This window comes from Papio anubis, chromosome 1 (genome assembly GCF_008728515.1).
Source record: "Papio anubis isolate 15944 chromosome 1, Panubis1.0, whole genome shotgun sequence".
In the NCBI taxonomy this organism is placed as follows: domain Eukaryota; kingdom Metazoa; phylum Chordata; class Mammalia; order Primates; family Cercopithecidae; genus Papio; species Papio anubis.
In genome coordinates this window covers 158,710,624-158,726,010 of record NC_044976.1, presented here as the reverse complement: position 1 = coordinate 158,726,010, position 15,387 = coordinate 158,710,624, and the positions used below count along the sequence as shown (strand labels likewise).

Genomic DNA, 15,387 nt, shown 5'->3' with positions numbered 1-15,387 from the left:
AATGAGAAGAAAATTAACCATTTTCTGTGGGAAAAGAAAGAGAGATCAGACTGTTACTGTGTCTATATAGAAAGAAGTAGACATAAGAGACTCCATTTTGTTCTGTATTTGAGATGCTGTTAATCTGTGACCTTACCCCCAACCTTGTCCTTGCAAGAGACATGTGCTGTTGTGACTCAAGGTTTAACGGATTTTGGGCTGTGCAGGGTGTGCTTTGTTAAACAAGTGCCTGAAGGCAGTATGCTTCTGAAAAGTCATCACCATTCTCTTAATTTCAAGTACCCAGGGACACATACACTGCGGAAGGTCGCAGGGACCTCTGCCTAGGAAAGCTAGGTATTGTCCAAGGTTTCTCCTTGTGATAGTCTGAAATATGGCCTTGTGGGAAGGGAAAGACCTAATTGTCCCCCAGCCTGACACCCGTGAAGGGTCTGTGCTGAGGAGGACTAGTATAAGAGGAAAGATGGCCTCTTTGCAGTTGAGATAGAGAAAAGCATCTGTCTCCTGCCCGTCCCTGGGCAATGGAACATCTCGGTGTAAAACCCAATTGTGTGTTCTGTTTACTGAGGAAAAAATCACCTTAGGGCTGAAGGTAGGACGTGCTAGCGGCAATGCTGCTCTTTATGCACTAAAAAGGTTTATGGAGATGTTTACATATGCATATCAAGGCACAGCACTTTTCCTTAAACTTATTCATTCACAGAGATCTTTATTCATATGTCTTACTGCTGACCTTCTCCCTACGATGATCCTATTATCCTGCCACTTCCCTTTTTCTAAGATGGTAAAGATAATGATCAATAAATACTGAGGGAACTCAGAGATCGGTGCTAGCGCGGGTCCTCTGTATGCTTAGCGCTGGTCCCCTGGGCCCACTTTTTCTTTCTCTATGCTTTGTCTCTGTGTCTCATTTCTTTTCTCAAGTCTCTCATTCCACCTAACGAGAAACGCTCACAGGTGTGGAGGGGCAGGCCACCCCTTCACTAGTCTACTTCTATGAGAGTGACTACTGAGGTACCCCACTCGACATACTAAAATTTTGTCATAGCTTATTAAGGAACTATATTCTAGGACTTCCCTTTAGAAAAGAAAGAAGGAGTCACAGAAGGAAATTGGAAAATACTTAGAGATAAATGAAAATGAAAATACAACATACCAAAACTTAGAGGATGCAACAAAAGCCATGTGGAGGGGTTCATTTATAGCTATAAATTCTCATATTTAAAAAGAAGAAAGATCTCAAATCAACAACCTTACAGTTTCAAGAACTAGAAAAAGAATAACAAAATTCAAAGCTAGCAGAAGGAAGGAACTAATAAAGATAAAAGGAGAGATAAACAAAATAGAGAACAGAAAAATAATAAAGAAAATACGATGATTCACACCTGTAATCCCAGCACTTTGGGAGGCCGAGATGGGTGGATCACTTGAGGCCAGGTCAAGACCAGCCTGGCCAACGTAGTGAAACTCTGTCTCCGCAAAAAATGCAAAAATTAGCCAGGCATGGTGGTGCACATCCATAATCCCAGCTACTTGGGAGGCTGAGGTGAAGGGATCGCTTGAACCTGGGAGGCAGAGTTTGCAGTGAGCTGAGATTGCACCACTGCATTCCAGCCTGGGTGACAGAGCAAGATTCTGTCTCAAAGAAAAAGAAAATAAAGTAATTCAAAAGTTGTTTTTTGAAGAGACCAACAAAATTGAGAAATCTTTAGCTAGACTGAGTAAGAATAAAAGGAGAGAAGACTAAAGTACTAAAATCGGAAATGAAAGTGGGACATAACTATTGATTCACAGAAATAAAAAGGATTATAAGAAAGTATTATGAACAATTGTTTGCCAACAAATTGGATATCCCAGATTAAATGGACAAATTTCTAGAAACACAAAATCTACCAAGACTGGATCATTAAAAAATAGAAACTATGAGTTGACTTATAATTAGTAAGATCTAATCAGTAATAAAAAAATCTCCTGACAAAGAAAGCCCTGGATCTGATGGCTTCTCTGGTGAATTCTACCAAACACTTAAAGAACTAACATGAATCCTCAAGCTGTTCCAAAAAATTTAAGAGGAGGAAACACTCCCTAATTCATCCTGTGAGGCCGGCCGGTTTTTTGTGCCCTGATACCAAAGCTAGCAAAGGTACAATAAGGAAACTACAGATCAGTATCCCTTTTGAACATTCATGTAAAAATCCTCAACAAAATACTAGCCAAAAGAATTACGCAGCATCTTAAGGATTATATACCATGATCAAGGGGGATTTATTCCTGGGTGTAATAATGGATTAACATATGAAAACCAATGTAATACACCATATTAACATAACGAAGGGGAAGAAAACCACAGAATTATCTCAACTGATGCAGAAAAAGCATTTGACAAAATTCAACACACTTTCATTAGAAAAACATTCAACAACCTGGGAATAGAAGACAATTACCACAACATAATAAAAGTCATATATAAAAAATTCACAGTGAACATGAGACTCAATAGTAAAAGGCTAAAAACTTTTCCTGTAAGATCAGGTACAAGGCAAGGATGCCCGCTTTTGCCACTTCTACTCAACGTAGTACTGGAAATTCTAGCCAGAGCAATTAGGCAAAAAGAAAGACAGAAAAAAATCCAAATTTGAAAAGAAGAGCAAAATTTTCTCTGTTTGAAGATGACATGATCTTGTATGTACAAAGTCCTAAAGATTCTACCAAAAAAACCTGTTAGAATTATTAAACTAATTCAGCAAATTAGCAGGATACAAAATCAACACAAAACATCAGTTGAATTTGTATTTAGCAATAAACAGAATAAACAGTCTGAAAAGGAAATTAAGGAAAAAGAAATCTATTTATAATACCATCAAAGAGAATAAAGTCCTTAGGAATTCACTTAGCCAAGGATGTGACTTGTACAATGAAAACTACAAAATATTGCCAAGGAAATTAAAGAAAGCATAAATAAATGGAAAGCCATCCTATGTTCATTGATTGGAACACTTAATATTGTTAAGATGTTAATACTTTCAAAGTGATCTATAGATTCAATGCAATACCTATCAAAATCCCAATGATGTCTTTTGCAGAAATAGAAAAATCCTTCCTAAAAATTCATATGGAATTTGCCTTGAGTAGGTAAAACAGTCTTGAAAAAGAAGAGCAAATTTGGAGGACTCACACTTCCTTATTTCAAAACTAACTATAAAGCTACAGTAATCAAAATGTGTGGTATTGGCATAAAGGAAGACATATAGACTAATGGAATAGAAAAGAAAGCCCAGAAATAAACTCTAACATATAGTCAAATGATTTTTGATAAGAGAGCCAAGACCATTCAATGGGAAAAGGACAGTCTTTTCAACAAATGGTGCTGAGAAAGTTGGATATGCATGTGCATAAGAATGAAGTTGGATCCTTACCTTACATTACATACAAAAATTAAATTGACATAGATGAAAGACAAACTTGAGAGTGAAAACTCTAAAACTCTTAGAAGAAAACATAGGCAAAAGCTTCACAGTATTGGATTTGGCAATGAATTTTTGGATATGACACCAAAGGGGCTGGCAACAAAAGAAAGAATAGACAATTTACACTTTATGAAAATTAAAAGCTTTTGTGCATCAAAAACACTATCAACAGAGTAAAAGGGCAACCCACAAAGTTGGAGAAAATATTTGAAAATCACACATCTTTTTTTTTTTTTGACAGGATCTTTCTGTGCCAACCAGGCTGAAGGGCAGTGGCACAATCACAGCTTATTGCAGCCTCAACCTACTGGGCTCAAGTAATCCTCACCTCAGCCTCCCGAGTAGCTGGGACCACAGGCTTGCACCACCACATCTGGTTAATTTTTAAATTTTTTGTAAAGACAAGGTCTTGCTATGTTGTCCAGGCTGGTCTTGAACTCCTGGGCTCAAGCAATCCTCTTGCCTCAGTCTCCCAAAGTGCTGGGATTACCGGCATGAACCCCACATCCAGCCCAAATCATGTATCTTATAAGGGATTAGTATCCAGTTTATATAGAGAACTCCAAACACTCAACAGCAGCAACAACAACAAAAAAACCTGATTCAAAAATGGGCAAAAGGAGTTGAATAGACATTTCTCCAAAGAAGATATATGAATGGCCAATAAGCACATGAAAAGATGCTCAACATCACTGATCATCAGGGGAGTGTGTAAATCAAAACCACAGTGAGATTCCATCCCACACATATTAGGATGGCTATTATTAAAAAGAAACAGGAAATAACAAGTGTTGGCTAGGATGAACAAAAGTTGAAGTCCTTGTGCACTGTTTGTGGAAATGTAAAATGGTGCAGCTGCTGTGGAAAACTGTATGGTGGTTCCTCAAAAAAATTAGAAATAGAATTGCCACATGATCCAGTAATTCCACTGCTGGATATACACCAAAAGAACTGAAAGCAGGGTCTTGAAATAATATCTGTGGATCCATATTTACAGCAGTATTATTCACATTAGTAACTCAAATGTCCCTCAACAGATGAATGGAAAAACACAATGTGGTGCGTACATAAAATAGAACATTATTTAGCAAGAAAAAAGATAAAGTTCTGATTCACGCTACAGCATGAATGAAACTTGAAAATTCCCAGAGATCTCAGCTAATTATAGTAACTGCAAGTAGAGTGTTTACAGCTAGCAATGGAGCTCCTTTTTTTTTTTTTAATCCTACAGAGCTCCTATGTTACCCAGGAGAAAGGAATAGAACAGGTATTCCCTGATAGAGGAAATAGTATAAAGATCCTAAGGGTTAGACTTGGGTCTCACCCCCAAAATTGACTGGATCATGAGGTGTGGGATTATGAAGCTGAGGAAGATTGTGTTCACCCCCCAACTCGTTCTGGTCTGCCCTTGGGACATGGTACTTGATCAAACCTCTTCAATTAATAGCAACTCCTTCTTACCTGGCCCCATTGCATACTAAACCTTGGCCGTGACCCTTATAAATTAGCAATGTGATTCCCAAACTTTGTAAGGCTAATAATTTGCAAAAGCAAAAACAGCATTTATCTGGACTGATGCCCATCTTAAACAGAGTGGAATAGAGAACACAGGTTATAGGAGGAGAAAAAAGAGCATTGTCACTGTGAGAGTGGCCAGAGAGATAATGAAGAGAGCTAAAAAAATGGAGTGTCATGGTGAAGATTATTTCAAGAAGGATGAGATCTCATAGAAATATAAGAAACAGAATGTAGAAAATGCAATGAAGAGGTCACTGGCTACCTTAAGAGTAGTTTCAATGGACAGGTGAATTTTGAAGCCCAAGTTTGGTGACACAATTGTTTAGGTGCTGAAGAAACAAAGACGATGAGCAAAAGCTGTTCTTATTAGTCATGGTAGATAGAGGAGGCAGCAGTGTTTGTCATGGAGGTTTTCAGGACAGAGTAGATTTGTAAATTAGAGAAAGGAGCCTATAGGTGGGAAAAATAGATTCATTTCTGTGATTCCTGATGTGCTTATTTTTGTAGACTCAATTACCACGTACTGAGGCTATACTGCCCTCATGTGGTGCAGACTGCCCAGGAACTTTATTCTAAACTAGAAGTCTGCAAACTTGCTGTAAAGGGCCAGATAGCAAATATTTTAGACTTTGAGGATCATTCGGTCTTTGACACAACTACGCCTTGTAGAGTGAAAGGAGCCACAGATAGCTCTTTGAGGAAGACTTGGTCCCGGTTGTACCGGAACTCTGGTCCATCCGCTCCTGCAACTGACTCGCCGCTGCTCACCCTCTAGAGGAAATCATGCCACAGACACAGCTTTTAACAACATGAGAAAGACATCCCTGGAACCACAAGTTAATTCGCTGAATTAGAATTACCCTAACTGGCTAGGCGCGGTGGCTCACGTTTGTAGTCCCAGCACTTCGGGAGGTCGAGGCAGGTGGTGGATCACTTGAGCCCATGTTCAAGACTAGCCTGGGCAATATAGGGAGACCCCTTCTCTACAAAAAATGCAAAAATTATTCGGGTGTGGTGGTGCGCACCTGTGGTCCCAGCTATTCGGGGGGCTGAGGTGGGAGGATCTCTTGAGCCCAGGAGGTCGAGGCTGCAGTGAGCTGATACAGCACCACTGAACTCCAGCCTAGGCGACAGAGTGAGACCCTGTCTCTAAAAATAAAATTACCCTAACTAGCCGCAACCTAACATCCCTGGCGAAGATGTGAGCTGACTTGATCAAAAGTGCAAAGGAAAATAATCTCCAAGTGAAAGGACCATTTTGGATCCCTACCAAGATTCTAAGATGCACTAAGAGAAAAATTCCTGTGGTGAAGGTTAAGACTTAGAAGAATCCAAGATGAATCCCCATGAGAATCCACAAGCGACTCACTGACTGACACAGAACTTCTGAGATTGCTAAATTGATTACTTCCATGAGTATTGAGCCAGGTGTTGAAGTCACCTCTGCACAGGATTAATCAATTTTATTAAAGTGATTATCAGTTGGTTAAAAACGAAAAAAAGCAGCCACAGATAATACATAAATAGGTAGGTGTATTTCAATAAAACTTTATTTACAAAAAATAAGTAGGGGTCAGATTTGTCCTGTAGCCTCTGGTTTGCTGGCCCTTGATCTAAACCTGTGTTCTCAATATTTGGACTGAACATTACAGTTATCTTGGGATTATTTTTGTTTTGTTTTGTTTTTAAGAGAATAACTCCTGGTCTTAAAGGATCCTCCCTCCTCAGCCTCCAGAGTAGCTGGAACTACAGGTATGGGCCACCAGTCTGGCTCTCTGGGCATTGTTTTAAAATAACGTGAGTGCCCAGGCTACACCTCAGACTGATTGAATATGAAACTTTGGGTGTAGGGTCAGGTCACTAGTACTTTATAAAATTCCACCACCAGGGAGGGAGTCCATTGTGCAGTCATGGCTGAGAGCTACTGATTCAAATGAATATGCTTCTAGTTTTAAGTGTAGCCCATCTTTATTGAGTGCTTATTATGTGCCAGGTGCTGAGCTAAGAGCTTTCCGTACATTGTGTTATCTCAGTTAGTCCTTAAAACAACTCTATGAATTGGGAACCATTATTAAGCTCATCTTATAGATAAGGAAACTGAATTTTCGTGATTTAAGTTATTTGTTCAAGGTCATGTAGCTATTAAGAGAAGAACAGTGATTCAAACTGAGAACACCTGCCTCTAGAGCCTGAGCTTCCTATCGCTAGGCTACTCTATTTGTTACTATTATTTTTAACTGGAAACCACTCAGAACTATGTGAATTGAACTATTTTATCATATACTATATTTTTATTTTTAAAATTTATTTTATAAAATAGAGATGGGGTCTCACTATGTTGACCAGGCTGGTCTCAAACACCTGGCCTCAAGCAATCCTCCTGTCTCGGCCTCCCAAAGTGTTAGGATTACAGGTGTAAGCCACCACACCTGGCCATATGCCTCGGCATCCCAGAGAGCTGGGATTACAGATGTGAGCCACCGTGCCCGGCATCAATATACTATATTTTAAACAAGGCATGTAAGGTTAGTCACAAGCAATTTTCCCTAGATTTAATAAATGCAATAAATGCACTTTTTCTAGTGCCACGGTTCTTTTTTTTTTTTTGATGAAGTCTCACTCTGTCACCAGGCTGGAGTGCAGTGGCGCGATCTTGGCTCACTGCGTTCTTATTGTGAATCAGATTCTTCTCAGACCTTTTCCACAGCTTCAGTGCATCACAGCAATTCATTGTTTAAGTACACTTTCAGTTTGTTTTCTGTTACAGGTTTTCTCTGTCTTAGCCAGTTTGACTCCACATGTACTTAGTGTTACATGCGTCCTTATAAGAGACCACCTGAGCATGAGCAGGCTTAGTGTGAGTAACAAGGCTGTTTATTCACTTGGGTGCAAGTGGGCTGAGTCCGGGAAAGGAGTCAGCGAAGGGTGGTGGGATTATCATTGGTTCTTATAGGTTTGGGATAGGCTGGTGGAGTTAGGAGTAATTTTTGCCGGTGGGAGGATGGATGTTACAAAGTACATTCTCAAGGGCAGGGAGGATGTTACAAAGTACATTCACAGGGGCAGGGAAGGAGTATTGTCACAAGGGTGGGGAGGAATGTTACAAAGTACATTCACAAGGGCAGGGAATTTCACAAAGTACGCTATCACAAGGGTGGGGGGGGGGAATGTCAGGATGGCTTGACCATGGTGCGGCCAGCTCAGAGGACCTTACATTCCTGTCTTTTTATGTTAATAATGAAGAAATAAAATGAGAAAGAGTAGTGAAAACTTGGGGTGAAAATTTGGGGGGGCGGTATGGAGGGGTGATGGGTGACATTTCTCAGGGCTGCTTTGAGCGGGATTAGGGGCAGCACAGGAACCTAAAGTGGGAGAGATTAGGCTGAAGTGAGATTTTGGGGTAAGGGGTGATATTGCGGGACTGTTAAAAGCAACATTTGTCGTATAGAGTGATTAGTGATAGCCTGGATGTGGTTTCATAGGAATTGAGAGATTAATTGGAAGACACAAGGCCTGAATAAGAGAAGGAGGAAGACAGGTCTTAGAGGACTAATGACTGGAAGAAGCCAGGATACCCAGTTAGAGAGTGGCCAGGTGGGTCTGGCGTAATTAGTTGCCTGATTAGCGAGTTTTTGAGCTCTGTCTTTGAGTTTTTTGATGGTATCACATACTAGGCCAGACTGATTTAAGTAAAAACAACACTCTTCATTAAGAAATATACAAAGTCCTCCTTTTTCAGCAGTGAGTAAATAGAGGCCTCGGTGGTTCTGGAGGACAGCTGCAGCTAGAGTCAACCTGGGCTTGGAGGACAGTTAAAGTTTGTGATATATCTCTAATGCTAGCAGAGAAGTCATTAGAGAGGCTGCGGAATGTTGTGACAGAGGTTGAGATACCTGCTATTCCACTTCCAAGTGCAATAGTGGAGACAGAAAGTCCTAGACCCACAAGTAAAGGGATTAGTGGGATGACTCTTTTTTGCCGTGTTGGTGTCATGAGGGGGACAGGCAGTTGTTCATTCCCATCTGCAAACTGGATTTTGGGGGTAAGGAGGACTAGAGTAATGTGCCTGTCCAGTTGGCAGATAGGCGCATGAAGGTGGAAGAGCAACATAAAAAGAAGAGACCTTGTGTCAGGTAGAACTGGAGATGTAAAGTGAAAAGGTGAGAGGGTGTACTGAAAGAGGAGTCCTGCACCCAAAATCCTAGAGCTCCAGCAAGGGCAGCAGCTGTTAGAGGCTGTAATGGGGATCGATGGTACAACTGTGCAGAGAGAGGTTCGGTTCTCATGGTGTATGAGAAAGCACATACAAGCAACCTTTCACTGCCATTCATGGGGCTGGGGATAAACAAGCAAGAGGAGGGGCCAGGAGGAGAGTCAGACAAACAGGTGGAGGGTAGCCAAGGATGGAGTGAGATGCAGGGTAGGTGTCTTCCTAAACAATAGTGACTGCCAATGTTTTTTAGTTTGCCAGTAATGATAGAGAGCTTATCAGCAATGCGAAGCTGGAATGCTCCCATCTGTTTGGTAATGTGTGTGGCTGGGTTCTGGAGATAAAGAGTAAAGGAACATCTGGACGGTGGAAGGTTGACTAAAGGGATTCCAGTAGGTTGTTGTTGTGAGATGCGTAAGGGAGCAGCAACAGGGATAGTTGTTTGTGTGGGTCCAAATATTGCGGGGGTGGGGGTGGAACTGACATAAGGAGAGATGCCATTAAGTAGATGCAGAGAAGTGTGGCAGCTTGTTGGTGTGAAATGTCTGGCGAGTTCTCACCAAATCTGTCTAGAAAGTAAAGAAGTTCCTCAGTAAATAAAGATGAGGGCTATTGAAGGAGGTTTGGAGGTGCAGGGAGACAGGAGAGGTAGCCCAGTCAGCCTGTAAAGCGGGGACGGCTGTGTAAGAGCAGGAAGAAAGGGAAATGCATAGCCAGCAATTCTTTGCTAGAGGAGGATTGGAAGCAGTGAGGAGAGAGTGGGAGAGATTGATAGTATGCTGGCGGTAACTAGGGAGAGGTAGAGAGTGACTGGGGAGTGGGGGCAAGGATAACAGTGAGCAGAAAAGTGAAAAAAAGGACTTCATCAGGATAGAAGAATGGGAGTGCACCTTGCCACTGAAGATCTTCTATCCACTCCAAGAGAGAGTTAAGGGTGGCGGTAAAAGTATCGTCCAGTCTTTTTTAAGTTGGAAGCTGAGCTTGGTAAGGTGTGTTTTTAAAAGACCATTAATTCTTTCTACCTTTCCCAAAGATTGAGGACGGTAGGCGGCATGAAGGTTCCACTGGATGCCGAGGCCTTGGGAGACTGCTTGAGTGACCTGACTAATGAAGGCTGGTCCGTTTCAGAGTGTATAGAGGTAGGAAGGCCAAACCAAGGAATTATGTCTGACAGAAGGGAAGAAATGACCGTGGTGGCCTTCTCAGACCCTGTGGGAAAGGCCTCTACCCATCCAGTGAATGTATCTACCCAGACGAAAAGGTATTTCAGTTTTTTGACTTGGGGCATATGGGTAAAGTCAATTTGCCAGTCTTGGGTGGGGGCAAATTCTCGAGCTTGATGTATAGGAAAGGGAGGGGGCCTGAGATATCCCTGAGGGGTGGTAGAGTAGCAGATGGAACACTGAGAAGTAATTTCCTTGAGGATGGATTTCCATGATGGAAAAGAAGTGAGAGGTTCTAAGATATGAGCCATTGGCTTGTAATCCACATGAAAGAGGTTATAAAAGGATAAGATAGAGTGAGCCTTTGAGGCAGGAAGGAGGAATTTTCCTTGATCCAAGAACCATTTGCCTTGAGTAGAAAGGGATTGATAGGTAATAGTTTCAGTGGGAGAATAGGTGGGAGTGATAGATGAGATGGAAAAAAAACTGGCCGTGAGGGACAGATGTGGGAACACTAGATGCTTCTTTTGCTGCATTATCAGCATGAACATTGCCTTGAGCAATGGGATCTGGTGACCTCTGATGCCCCTTGCAGTGAATGACTCTGGCTTCCTTGGGCAGTAGAGCAGCCTTAAAGAGGATTTTTATTTAGGAAGTGTTGATGATGGACGACCCTTGTGTAGTGAGAAAGCCTCTTTCTGCCCATATAACAGCATGGTGATGTAGGATGTGGAAGGCGTATTTGGAATCGGTGTAGATATTGACACATGATCCCTCTGCAAGGGTGAAAGCCTGGGTTAAAGCAATGAGTTTGGCTTGTTGAGAGGCAGTGGAAGGGGGCAGGGCAGTAGCTTCAATGACAGATGTGGAAGACACTACAGCATAGCCTGCCCTTGCTGGTGACTGATGATTGGGCCTTGAAGAACTACCATCAATAAACCAAGTGTGGTCTAGATTAGGAACAGGAAAGAGGGAAATATGGGGAAATGGGGAGGATGCCATATGGATTAGAGAGATACAGTCATGAGATTCAGGTTTGGTGCTAGGTATAAGGTGAGAGGCTGGGTTGAAGTCTGTGCCAGGAACAATAGTGATTGTGGGAGTTTCAACGAATAGTGAGTACAGTTGGAGGAGTCAGGGGGCAGAAAGTATATGCGCCAACTGTGAGGAGGAAAATAGATTCTGAAAGTTATGAGAGCTGTAGAGAGTAAGTGGGGCATAGTTTGTGATCTTGAGGACCTCTAGAAGTATTGAAGTGGTGGCTGCTGCCACATGTAGACATGAGGACCAGCTTAGAACTGTGAGGTTAAGTTCGGATAGGAAGGCTACAGGTCGTGGGCCTGGTTCCTGTGTAAGAACTCCGACCGCACAGCCTTGTATTTCAGCGGTATGTAAGAAGTAGGATTGGGACAAGTTAGGGAGTGCTAATGTGGGGGCTGTTTCCAGGGCTGTCTTTAAGGAATGAAAAGAAGAGTGGGGAAAGGACTTAGGGTCTATGGGGTCAGTCACATTTCCCTTTGTAAGTTTATATAGTGGTTTAGCTAGGATGGCAAAACCTGGTATCCAAAGGTGAAAGTATCCAACCACGCCTAGGAAGGAAAGGCGTTTTTGCTTTGTAGAGGGGTTGGGGTTTCGGAGATTAGCCAGACACAGCAGGGAGAGCACGTGTGTTTTGATGAAGGACTATGCTGAGATAGGTAATGGATGGGGAACAAATTTGGGCTTTAGAGGGGGATATGCGGTACCCCTTTGAGAATAGATGTTGAAGGAGCAGGAGGGTATCCTGTTGGGAAGTTTCATAAGAGGGGCTGCAGAGGGGAAGGTCATCCATATATTGAACAAGGTGAGAAACAGATAGATGGAAAGAAAGTAGATTATGAGAAAGAGCTTGACTAAAGTAATGGGGGCTGTGTGAAGCCTTGGCAGTAGAGTCCAGGTGAGTTGCTGAGATTGGTGGCTATCAGGGTCAGTCTATGTGAAAGCAAAAAGAGGTTGGGATGAGGGGTGCAAAGGAATAGTGAAGAAGGCATCTTTGAGGTCGAGGATAGAATAACGAGTTGTGAAGGAGGGTACTGAGGATAGGAGAGTATATGGGTTTGGCACCACAGGATGGATAGGTAAGACAATTTGTTTAATAAGGCGAAGATCCTGAACCAACCTGTAAGATCTGTCCAGTTTCTGGACAGGTAGGATAGGGGAGTCTGTAAGGAGAATTTGTAGGCTTTAAAAGGCCATGCTGTAACAGGCGAGTGATAACAGGCTTTAGTCCTCTTAAAGCCTGTTATGGGATGGGGTGCTGGCATTGAGTGAGGTGATTAGGTTTAAATGGGATGGTAAGGGGTGCCCGATCAGTTGCCAAGAAGGGAGTAGAGGTATCCCATACTTGTGGATTAAGGTAGGGAGACATGAGAGGAGGATTCAGAAGAGGCCTTGAATCGGGCAAAAGGGCAGCAATGAGGTGTGGCTGTAGTCCAGGAACAGTCAGGGAAGCAGATAATTTAGTTAAAAAGTCTCAGCCTAATAAGGGAACTGGGCAGGTGGGGATAACTAAAAGAGTGCATAAAACAATGTTGTCCAAGTTGGCACTAGAGTTGGGGAGTTTTAAGGTGTCTAGAAGCCTGGCCGTCAATAGCCACAGCAGTTACAGGGGCAAGGGAAACAGGCCCTTGAAAAGAAGGTAATGTGGAGTGGGTAGACCCCGTACCAATTAAACAGGGGATGGACTTACCCTCCACTGTAAAGGTTACCTGAAGCTCCATGTCCGTGATGGTCCAGGGGGCTTACAAGGCGATCAGGCAGCATCAGTCTTCAGCCACTAAGCCAAGGAGATCTGGGAAGGAGTTGGCCAAGGAACGTTGGGTTTGAGCTCCAGGAGCTTTAGAAGCAGTGGTGACGTGAGTCGGATAGTACAACTTCCAGTGGGGGCCCATACAGACAGGGCATGGCTTAGGAGGAATCCTGGGCTGCAGGGATTCCGAGGCCCAGTGGCCAGGCTTTTGGCATTTGAAGCAAGGTCCACGAGGAGATTTTGAAGGAGCCCCTGTGAGCTGTGGCTTGGATGTTCTGAAGGTTTTGTATGCTGGAGATGTAGCTGTGGGTTATCTTACAGCGGGGCAAGTAGCTGTAACTCAGAAATACATTGCCACTTTGTGGCTTCTTCTCTGTTATAGAACACCTTGAAGGCGAGGTTGATTAAATCCTGTTGTGGGGTTTAAGGGCTGGAATCCAACTTTTGGAGTTTTTCTCTAATGTCAGGAGCGGATTGGGTGTTAAAATGCATATTAAGGATGAGGCAGCCTTCTGGCCCCTCTGGGTCTAGGGCTGTAAAGCGTCTAAGGGTAGCTGCTAAGCAGGCCATGGGCTGGGCTGGGTTTTCATATTTACCTTGGGTAGTTTCCTTTAGCTTGTCATAATTAACAGCTTTGTATGCTGCCTTTTTGAGCCCTTCGACTAGGCAGGAGACCATGTAATCTCACTTAGCTACACCTGGGGAGTCTGTCTGGTATTGCCAATGGAGATCCTCTCGGGGAACTGACCCTCTTGGAGGCCTGGCTCATGAAGCTGGCGGGTGTCTGGGTAGGACTGGGCTAGAGAATAAACTCTTTCTTGTTTATCTGGGGAGAGGTTAGAGGTCAGGATGACATTTAAGTCACTCCAGGTTAGATTGTAGGACTGAGTTAGATATTGGAATTCCTGTATATATTTAGTGGGGTCTGATGAGAAAGAGCCTAAACACTGGCTGATTTGGGAAAGGTCTGATAGAGAAAAAGGCACATGTTCCCTGACTATGCCTTCAGCTCCAGTCACCTCTTTAAGAGGAAATTGTTGGGCAGGTCGGGGAGACCTAGTCGTGGAACGAAACTGTAAGCCAGACCCGGTGTGAGGAGGGGAGGTAATAGAAGGGTTATAGGGCAGGGGAGCAGAGGCTGAGGAAGAATTGGGACCCGATTCAGCCTGGTGAGGAGCAGGCAGGGGAGGAGTAGAGAGATCAGAGGGGTCAGTGGAAAAGGAGGATTCTGAGCTTGGGGTGGAGACTAAAGGAGCGGATGGGAGAGAAAGAAGGAAAATCTGGGATGAGTCACACTGGGAGCAGAGACTAGGGAGGGAGTGAAGTATAAAAAATGCCTGGACGTAAGGCACCTCAGACTATTTGCCCAATTTTCGACAAAAATTATCTAGGTCTTATAAGATAGACAAATTCAAAGTGGCATTCTCTGGCCACTTGGAACTATTGTCGAGCTTGTATTGGGGCCAAGCGGTATTATAGAAGAAAATAAGACGTTTACGTTTTAGGTCTGGTGTTAGTCGAAGGGGTTTTAGGTTTTTAAGAATACAGGCTAAGGGGAAGAGGGAGGAATGGATGGCGGAAGGTTGCCCATAGCAGAGAAGGTAAGTTTAAAGAGGAAGGTAGAGACACGGAGAAATGGGGGTAGCAGCTACCAGGCTTCCAGTAGGCATCTCTGACTGAGTCCTGGCCTGTAACGTGGGTGAGCAGCCAAAGCAGGCATCCCTGCAATTGACCTGCCACCACGGGAATGTGGGTGAATGATCAAGGCAGGCATCTCCATGGTGATCAGACACCAAGGGAAGACTGTCTTCCCAAGTCTGTTACTGACGTCGTAGGTTCTGAATGCACGGATAAAGTGTGTCTCCTTTTTGTCTCTACCAGGAAGGCAGAGAAACTGAAATTGAAAGGGCAGAGATTGAAGGGAGGCGAGAAAGGTTAGGCAGAGAGTGAAAAAACTGCTTACCCAAGTGTGAAAAACTGCTTACCGATTTGAAATTGGTGAGATGGTCTTTGGGCTGGCTGGTCTGACTATAGTCACAAGGTGGGGAAGAATGTTACAAAGTACATTCACAAGGACGGGGAATATCACAAAGTACATTATCACAACGTGGGGGAATGTCACAATGGCTTGACCATGGTGCGCCCAGCTTAGAGGAACTTACACTTAGACTACCAATATTAATCAAAGGCAAAAGTTCAGTACGACTGTTTTAATCTTAGAGGCAGGATAAGACAGTGGTT

The 15,387-nt window shown here is 43.2% G+C and overlaps 1 protein-coding gene across 2 annotated transcripts in view; it reads right to left on the bottom strand.

Moving 5' to 3' along the window:
• Positions 1-15,387, bottom strand: part of LOC101007373 (alpha-1,6-mannosyl-glycoprotein 4-beta-N-acetylglucosaminyltransferase-like) — a 22,697-nt gene extending 7,310 nt beyond the window's left edge. For both annotated transcript variants that reach the window (XM_021928486.2, XM_017950461.3), the window contains exons 1-2: positions 15,132-15,387; positions 13,087-13,188 (exon numbers count right to left, since the gene is read on the bottom strand). The gene's annotated coding sequence lies outside the window, so the exon portion shown is untranslated. The remainder of the gene's footprint in view (positions 1-13,086; positions 13,189-15,131) is intronic.